Below are 10,756 nucleotides of genomic sequence, written 5' to 3'. Positions count from 1 at the left end.
TCGATTAAAAGCAAAACTAGACTGGTAATTCTTATATTTATAGAGAAATATCGTCTTGAAAATCGGGGAGAAAAACGGCAAATCTTTGTTCTTTATTTGTACGGGTAAAAGAGGGTAGCTCACCGGCAAAATTCGTCCCAACTTGCAATGTGGCCTAAAAATTCTATTTTGATGTCTACTTTGAGGATCCGATGAGTCCGCAGCGATACGGGGTGGACAACACAGTTTTTGGGGGGCAAGGGGGGCAGGAAGGGGGTTGAGTCGAATGAGACACGCCGCGGATCGCTGGGACTAATAGTTTTGGAGGTATGACCAAATGTACACTAAACAAAGGTTTTTTTTCGGAATTGCACTATATGTTGAAAAGGTATATCAACCATTTGGCCAGGACCAACCATACTTTCGGATCGTACGTATTATGTTGTGCCGAATCGAATGAGACCAACCGCAATTCCCTAGGATGAATAGTTTCCGAGCTATAACGAAACATGTGCGAACCATAAATGGTGTTTTTTTCAAAAAGTTCGAAAATATTCATTTAAACCACCCTCCGTGTTTACAAATTTATCCCCGGACGACCACAATGTATTCATGTTACATACTACTAAGTGCTGAATCGAATGAGACCAACCGCAGCGCCGTGGAATGAATAGATAACGAGTGATGACGGAATTTACATCAGATAATTGACATTTAATCCTCAAACAGGTTCTGAAAATGTGTTTTTTCTTTTTTTAAGTTAATTTTTAACATCATTGTTGTGTGTTTGTTACAAGAAATGATGAAGATATGTTTAAAAACAGGTACAATCGAACACATTTTTACTTAGTTAAAATTTGCATCAGACAATACAACTAAATAGAATGAATGAATAATAATAATAATAAATAATATATCTGAAATTTCTATGGCATTTTTTGGGGCAATAAACATTCAAGTAGAAACGTTGAAAGCGAAGATGGCGCGACTAAAGAATATCAATATGAGGTCTTGCAACGTCACACATGCTTTTGGTAGTAAACATTAATCGAATACAATGATGTTTAAAAATAAATTATTAATAAATTAAAAAAAAGAAAAAAACATTTTCCGAACCTGTTTGAGGATTAAATGTCAATTATCTGATGTAAATTCCGTCATCACTCGTTATCTATTCATTCCACGGCGCTCCGGTTGGTCTCATTCGATTCAGCACTTAGTAGTATGTAAGATGAATACATTGTGGTCGTCCGGGGAGAACTTTGTAGACACGGGTGGTGGTTTAAATGAATATTTTCGAACTTTTTGAAAAAAACACCATTTATGGTTCGCACATGTTTCGTTATAGCTCGGAAACTATTCATCCTACGGAATTGCGGTTGGTCTCATTCGATTCGGCACAAACTAATACGTACGATCCGAAAGTATGGTTGGTCCTGGCCAAATGGTTGATATACCTTTTCAACATATAGTGAAATTCCGAAAAAAAACCTTTGTTTAGTGTACATTTGGTCATATCTCCGAAACTATTAGTCCCAGCGATCCGCGGCGTGTCTCATTCGACCCAACGTTAAAATGTACTACAGCAACGATACCCAACTTGACCGGATTGCTAAATTTAACATTTGGGGATTTTTTTCATATTAGAGAAAAAACCACGCGATTCAGTACAAATTCGGCCATAAATTGGAAACGGTTCATTTTACGGGCATGTGGTTGGTCGCATTCGACTCAGGGTGAAATGTACCATCGGGAACAACACCAAACACGGCTCAATTCGGTGAAAGCAAATTTAGGGGGCAACTGCCCCATCCTGCCCCCCTTGCCCCCCCCCCCCCAAAACTGTGTTGTCCACCCCGCATCGCTGCGGACTCATCGGATCCTCAAAGTAGACATCAAAATAGAATTTTTAGGCCACATTGCAAGTTGGGACGAATTTTGCCGCTGGAGACCTCTTTTTGGGCCTCTTTTACCCGTACTATATACAAATTTCACGTCATGTCTCACTAACGGCCAAGTAGATCTCTCCCATATTAATATATGCTGTTAAAAATATAAAGAAAAGAGCGCGTTTAAAATATATATATATACATATTGTCATTTGTTTGGTATAATTAGTGTGTTGTATAGTATATGGTAGTTGATCTGTGAATATTATTAAAAATGGAAATTAAATCATTGTTATTATTAGAGCAAAGCCGCAAAGTGAAATGCCGCAAAGAGCATAGCCGCAAAGTGCTTAGCCGCAAAGAGCATAGCCGCAAAGAGCATAGCCGCAACGAGCATAGCCGCAACGAGCATAGCCGCAAAGAGCTTAGCCGCAAAGTGCAATGCCGCAAAGTGCCCCGGATGCAAAGACAAATGCAATCAAAACATCTGTGCTCGCAATAAGTATGGGCTGCTAATTAAAATTATTAAAGCGCAGTTGACTATATAGTCGTTCAGAAATTTGTGTTCAATTTACCATCAATGATAGTTTAGTTTTTCCTAATTGGTATAGCTGTTTGATTAATGTATTACTTTAAAAAGATTTGAATTATGTCTGTAATTGTTATGATAGGATTGGAAATTTCTTGATTCCTTTAAACGTAAGATGTTTGTAACGAGGAAGAGCCAGAGATGGGGAAATGCCATAAAATTTAACGAGCTTGTAGAATATGAAGGTTTCGGGTTCGAAGTGAAAAGGGTCTAAAAAATAAACCATTAGTGCCCGAATAGAGAAGATATCCCTATCTACTTTATGCGTTTATGGCTTTCAGCTGGGTTCCCAATCTCGCCCGCTCTTTTCGCAGCTTTGTCGTTCATATTGTTACTAGAAAATAACACGGGCTTTCTCGGAAAATTAGTCACTCCTAGGAGTGGCCGCGGAAAGTAAAAAACTAAAAAAGGAGAAGTGTTGTCAGATGCGATTTGGACGAGTATGAAAGCGGTAGCGTTTTAGACAGTTTTCAGTTGTGAATAAAAAATATCGTTTGCTCTCCCAAAAAAGACTATTTATTTGACTTACAAATCGGTAACATATGCTACTCTACGCTATTAATCCTTTCGATTAAAAGAAAAACTAGACTGGTAACTCTTATATTTCTAGAGAAATATCGTCTTGAAAATCGGGGAGAAAAACGACAAATCTATGTTTTTCGTAAAAATTGGTTACGCAATTTCGCGTCATATCTCGCTAACGGCCAAGTAGATATCTTCCATATTAATATATGCTAGGGGTGTGCAAAATATTAGGTAAGACCAAATAATTCGATCGAATACCAAATCGAATATTCAATTCGTCGAATCGAATAGCGCTTGGAAAAGTTGGCGAATATTCGTTTTTCCTGATCAAATAGTCGAATATTCGAAAAGCGAAGGAAAAAGTATTTGATATTTTCAAATAGTTTGCAAACTGGTCGAATTACCGCGGGTCTTTTTCAAATTTGTTGAGCTTCAAGACCATCAAAGGAGAACGCAATGAAAATTTCGAACTACTCTTTATTTTTGACACCTCTTTAGGCCAAAGTGGCAAGGACTATACAGGGTGTTAACTAAAAATGGACCAGGGCGAATATCTCAAAATGTGTTTTAGCTACGATTTTGAAATTTTAGGGTGTTATAGAGCGCTCAGGGGGTCAACCAACTATGAAAATGTCAATGACCTTGAACCATGTCTTCAAGGTCATTTGAAAATTAACGTGGTAAAGACGATGTCCAACTGATAACTTTAATAGTACTCTTGTTAGAGTACTGAAATTTGTGAGACAACATCATCGTGGTTGAGGGTCTATGGTTCGAAAATTTCAGCTACCAAAACCGTCTTCCACACGTTATCAACTTAACGACCTTCTTGTTTTTGGCCTACCATTTATCGACTTCCTATTTCGCAAATCAGATCGAGTCAAAGCTAGTTAGGCATAAAAGGAGACGGGGAACTTTTCTAATTGGAACCAACTTCGTAACTCTTACGGTCCTCAAGTTAATTTTCGAACGACCTTGAAGACATGGTTCAAGGTCATTGAAATTTTCATAGTTGGTTGACCCCCTGAGCGCTCTATAACAACCTAAAATTTCAAAATCGTACCTAAAACACATTTTAAGATATTCGCCCTGGTCCATTTTTTAGTTAACACCCTGTATATAAAGAGTACCTTACAAGTCCATAGTCTGTGTATTAACACTTCTTGGCGAAAGGCAGAAGCTATTTATTTTAGCACCTATAATTGGTTAGATTATTGACGGGTTTTTTGTTTTCGAATGTTCTAGAATAACAAAGTAAAACTAAAACGAAACTGGGTGGAAGGTTAAAGCAACTTTGTGATTAAAAAAGTGCATTTTGTTTAAAATTTTGAAGTCAAGAATTTACAGTAGCGTTGCTAGTTTTTCTTTTAATCGAAACGGTTAATAGCGTAGAGTAGCATATATTAGAGGTGTGCAAATACCATTTTTTGTAGATCGAATCGAATATCAAATATTTTCTTCCGAGGTCAGTCAAATACCAAATCGAATATTTAAAACATCAAATAATTTGGTCGAATATTTTTAGGTCAAAAATCCAAGCCAGTTAACTGATCAAATACCAAATAGTATTTCGAATATAAAATAATTCGTCGTATTTGGTTTTCAAATACCCAAATAGTTTGCATATTTGTCAAAAAAAAATAAAAAAGTTATTGAAATCACAGGACGTTTTACTAGCAAATAGCAAAATACTAAACCAAAAGTATAATTTTTATTTTATTTATTAAATGCTCAGTAGCGTAACTATATTGAGGACCAGGGTGGAATTTGATAAAGGTGCATCATCCAAACATTTTTAAACCTAAAATCCGAGGGCTGAGTATTCTCCGTAATAACTGTACAAGTAGAGCTTCGTCTGTACTAAATTGATTACGTATACTAGGTGTACTAAAGTGATTATGTAACTGATCCCAATTTAATTCGTTTCCCACCAATTGACGTATTATACGTAATCCAATGTATTTAGTTTAATCCACACAGGTAGATAGAAAATATGTATCTATCGTTACTTCAATTGGTGAGAAACGAGAAATTACAAGGTTGTTGACGCCCCCGAATTGGTAGAATTATGTTAGTGAAATTTATACAGTAGATTTATTATCTTTCATAGATTTTCGGGGTCTTTACCTTGAGGGGCCCAGGGAAAAGTATCCGCCTAGCCCCGTGGAAGCAACGCTACTGTAAATTCTTGACTTTACCATTCAAATAAGTTCAAAATGTTAAACAAAATGCACTTTTTTAATCACAAAGTTGCTTTAACCTTTCACTAAGTTTCGTTTTAGTTTTACTTTGTTATTCTAGAAAATTCGAAAACAAAAAACACGTCAATAATCTATGCCTTTCGCCAAGAAGTGTTAATACACAAACTATGGACTTGCAAGGTACTTTTTATATATAGTCCTTGCCGCTTTGGCCTAAAGAGGTGTCAGAAATAAAGAGTAGTTCGAAATTTTCATTGCGTTCTCCTTTGATGGTCTTGAAACTCAACAAATTTGAAAAAGAGCGTCCGGTTACCGTAACAATAACAGTTGTTTCTAGACTGTTTCTAGACTAACTCTAATCAACTGAGTTTTTTTTTTCCAATTTAAATTGTTTCATAATATTAGCGAATGATGTCATATTTAGAAAACACGATTATGGTTTTTGGTTACTTAGCCTAGCCTCGCAGCCTCGAATTTGACTTCGGCTTGCCGAAATTATAATTAGGCACAAACGCATCTTTTCATAGGGAGGATAAGTTTTAAATATTTTATATTATTATTTGTAGGGCTATAATTGTTTTAAATTATAGGTTTCCCTTCTCTAAACCCGAAACACTCTCAAAATGGATTAGTGCCGTCAACCGTAATAACTGGCTTCCATCTGAAAACGATTTTGTTTGTAGTGACCATTTTATAGACACAAATATCGAAATATTCAATGGAAAACGGAGACTTGTACTCAACGAAATTCCGACTGAGAATTTATCTCATGTTGAAGTAGAATCATCAAAGGATATCTCTCAAAACGTCTAACACATACTTCGATCATGGATCTATTCGTGTAGATTTTAGTATAAATATTAATGTTCAGACAAATTTAACTCATAAGAGTAATTCCGGCCAATTTTAACGTTAAATATTTAAAGCTCATTTAATTATATTCAATTATGACATACTAATATGGCAAATACATAAGCCACCCTTTGTAAGTCTTACACCCGCTAAATTCTTCGCGCTTTTTATCTCTTTTCGCGCTTTGCCCCATAAACGATCGCCCATATATGGAAAACGAAACCAAAAGTTTTGCTAGAGGAAAAGAGTGTTAGAATTGGTAAACAACTAAACTGAATGCATCAAATATTCTCGCGCTTGTAATAATATTTTTAATAATTGTATTTAAGTTATAAATAGTTCTGCATCTCGGGAGTTTCTCAGTCTGCATACGTTAACACACGAACATTTTTTGTTCCGTCGAGCCGGATCCTAAAGCAGTTTAAGGGATAATTGTTCGTTCAATGCATAACGGCTTTCGTTCGCGTTAAGCCTCGGAACCGGATACTATTCGTGACGTTATTGGGTGTGCGGACAGTGACATTTTTTCGACAGGACTTCAACTATCTTAACACCGAACTATGGATGTCTTATTAAACAAGCGCAGAACAATTAAAGGTCAAATAGTCAATTAACCAGACTAGAAGGTGCGAGAGCTGGTCACACGACGGCCACGCCCTTATTGGATTCTGCTCTGGTGTTATACATACCAAGGTGGAATGCGTACAGCACGGAGCTTGATGCGGTTCACAACAGTATCGGAGTTGTATGCCCGCCACAAGATTTTGATGTCCACAACACGGAATATGACTTATTACGTGGCCGGTTAAAAGATTTAATTATATTTTTTACGGATTTACAAGATCAAAGGGCGTTGAGTAGAAGTGCAGCCGTAGACATCAAGCTACCCAAACTCGAAATACCAACTTTCAGCGGCAAATACACCGAGTGGGTACTATTTTACGATTTGTTTATGGCAATCACAAACTTTCCGATTTTCAAAAAGTTTCATTACCTCATTAATACAGTCCATTCCGTTTAACGACCCAAATTACATGGTTTCATGGGGCATGCTGTTAAATAGATTTAACAACGAACGAGAAATTATTGATGCACATGTAAAAAGGTTATTCAATCAGCCTATCATGACCAATGAATCTCCAATACTCCTACGTCGCCTCATCGACACAACAGTGGAATGCGTTAGGTCATTACAAGTTCTAAAACAACCAGTCCAACATTGGGACGCAATACTGGTTCACATAGTCAAATGAAAGTTAGATCCAGAGTCTCGCCGCCAATGGGAGCTTTGTCTAAAAGGTAGTACGTTACCTATATTCGAAGATTTAAAGAATTTCCTCGAAACACGAGCAAGAGCGTTGGCTGCTGCTCAAACAGAGGGTACTCATAGCAGATCCAAACAAGCTCAAGAAACTATAAAGAAATCCGCAGTGTCGCACCATGGCACAGCAAGATAGAAATGCGTCATTTGTTCGACCGACGGCCACGTCATTTACAAATGTGGCACATTCTTAAAAGCCTCTATAAATGAGCGTTGGAACTTAGTCAATAAGCATTTTCTATGTTTCAACCGCTTACGAGCAGATCATCAAAGCACTGAATGTAATGGAGGGCATTGCCGAAAATGCACCTCCCATCACAACACCCTTCTTCACCAAGATGAATCGAAGGAAAAAACAGTTCACAAGGTCCAGCAGGACTCTGGAGCCATGTCTCACGTTGTACAAAATTCAAGCGGAAAGTCCAGCGTACTTTTATCTACTGTTATCTTTCAAGTCAAGGATGCAACGGGTGGATATAAAAACGCAAGAGCTCTCTTGGATTCGGCGTCGTAGCCAAGTTTCATGAGAGAAGGGCGTCGCGAAATACCGAATCTTCGGAAACGGAGATATCCACAGGGAGGAGACACTCGAAAAAGAGGAGAGGAAGGCTGGAAGGGCTAGGTCCGAAGTGTGTCGGATTCCGAGTCCGCCCTTTGAAACGGGGAGCGAGGATTGCACCCATGGGGCACCGCCCAATTCTAGAAGAGTGTTGGTTTACTTCCTGGAGCGCAAGGAGTTGAGTATTGTCAAAATGGTTAAGGCCAACTCGTCCCTCCAAACCAGGGAGCTCCGGAGAAGATATAGAAGTTTAGGGATCGCCAAGGAATTCTTTAACAAGAAAAATCCGTGTAGGGCGGAAACGTGTTTGAGGTTAGTGACCATAGTAGTCAAAGCTCTCGTTTTGGAAGCCAGGCAGTCGGAGATAGCTTCATCCGAGAGAGGAGCGCCTAGGAGTACATATTTGTCGCGCCTGATAACTGCAATACCCGGGACAACTGGTGCAAACATGGATTTGTAGTGGGATTCGTCTAAATCGCCTGGATTAAGTATGAACAGTTCGCATTTCGACGGATTCAGCTCGAGGCCGATTTCTGTGCTCAATTCTTGAAGAACACGAAGATCAGCGAGGACGGCGTCGGGGTTGCCGCCTAGAGAGGAGTCATCCAAGTACCAGACGTTGAACTCTGATGTCATACGAGAGGCGACGCGGTCGACGATTAGGCAAAAAAGCGCTGGACCAATGGTTCACCCTGTTGAACGCCACTTTCGGAGGAAATCAGCGTCTCCCCAAAGGCAAGATGGGAGGGAGCCTGATAGCATTGACGCAGATACAAATAAAGGTCTGGGAGTTCGTTGTAAACGGTTTCTAGTAGGTGATCCCGGCGAACCATATTGAACGCGTTACGAAAATCCACCTTGACTAAGACCTTAGCGTTGTCATGGGTATGGTTTACGAAATGAATAACGGCGTGGACTGCTGCCTCAGCGCCACCGCGAGTACCGAAACCTAACTGCTTCGGACGTAGGAGAGGGCCCAGAGTAGGCATGATATGAGAACAGCCCAATTTCGCGACAAGCCGACGGAGGGTGTTTGAAATATCATTTTACTATAACCTAGTAACCTACTTTTTAAGGCTCGGTCAAATATAATTTTCATATTAAATTTATTTTTTAATATTTATTTAAATTTAATTATAATTTTTTATTTTAAAATAATATAATTTACGATTTGTCTTCCTTTCATTTTCTACGACGTAGAATCTACGTATTAATATATTTATTTGCATGATTAAAATTAAAAAGCACCTTCATCAGATTACCAAAGAATCATTTTCTCGACACACGCGACCTTCGTGAAATCACGTGGGATAATATAATTTATTACTTAATCGTGTTACCGATAGAAGGCGCTTTCCGCAGTTATTACCTCACGACTGCTAGGTCTTGCTGGCATACGCGCTCCGTGTAAAATCGGGGATCTATTTTATTTTATATGTCTATTGTAGGAAAGTACCATAACAATTTCAAATCATTACCTAGGTACAGCCAACTCCAAAAACGATAAACAGCAAACTTCAATCACGCGCGAAATCGAAGTTGGCTGTACCCAAGTAGCGCCCCGGTTCTTTTTTATTTAAGACTACACCACTGTATATACTTAACTGTGCATTAGCGCACCAGTAAAAATATCCTATATAATTTCTCAATAATTACGGCGTATATAGAAATCTCACCTACTGACATCATACCATATTGTCTAAAGAAACATCAACATCTGTAACAAATATATTTTTTTATATTCACTGAAGTAAGTCCAATTAACTGAATCCTATTTCATGAGCACTACTGTAGTAGGGACCTATACTAAAGTAAAGCCAAAATCAAATAAATAGCCAAAATCCTATACATTCTTTTTGCCATGTTGTTAGTCAATTATTTATCAATAAGAAAAACAAAGCCAACACCCCCTAAATTACTTTACTAGCCTAGTACTCAAACCAAGTACATTAAGATAAACCTAAGAGTTATTGAGTTTCTTTCAAATTTGAGACCTCTCATCAGTGGACATGGTTCTAGCTATGCATGGCTGTTGGGCTCACTCTCACAAATAAAATCTGGCTCAATGAAAAGGGTAAATTTTAAGGAAACTCTTTTCGGCTCTGATCTCAGCCTCGAGTATTTTTCGTGTGCCTCGTCTCTTCTATAATAAATCTTTGGATAGTCTCGGGCTCATCTACAGCTAAACAATTTAACATTCCACTCGTTTCATCATCGGACTCATACCGTCATAGTTTTCAATAGGTAGCGTAAATGGCAACGCAAAACGTAATCCTTCTACTTCTTTAACACCCCACATTTAAACGGCTAATACGAAGTTGTCCCAAGATATATTTTATAATCAGCTAGGCTAATGACCAAGGAACCACATTAGGCCAAAGTCATCGAGCGACTTTTAATTCAGGTGGCCGGGTTAAAATGCTCTTGTCTAACCTAAACCCAAAATGCACCGGATAAACTGCTTTGGTTTTGGGAGTTTTAGAAAATATTGCGATCCAAAAGGTCTAGGATTTTAGATATTTATTGAATTCTAAAAGGAAACCCTTCACCTTGAATTTGTTATTTCCTTGTGGTTATTTTCCAGGAGCAAGGTTAAATTCCAGAACATTTCGTAGCACATCAAAGTTTGGGCAAGCGCATTATGTTTAAGACAGACAAGCGGCTTGAAAGGTGTGCTCGGGAGTCGAAATCGTATTTACTAAAGCATGGTCCCCATTTTCAAAAAGCTTTAGTGCTTATAGCAACCTTGGCCAAAACCGATTAATATTTCCAAAAATGGTTATCAGATTCGATAAGACAGTGAAGTGGCCGGAAGCGCCCTGGTTTGTTGGAAAAACTGTT

Source organism: Leiobunum rupestre, chromosome 7 (assembly GCF_980474605.1).
Source record: "Leiobunum rupestre chromosome 7, qqLeiRupe1.1.hap1, whole genome shotgun sequence".
Classification (NCBI taxonomy): Eukaryota; Metazoa; Arthropoda; class Arachnida; order Opiliones; family Sclerosomatidae; genus Leiobunum; species Leiobunum rupestre.
Note: the sequence above shows the minus strand (reverse complement) of the source record.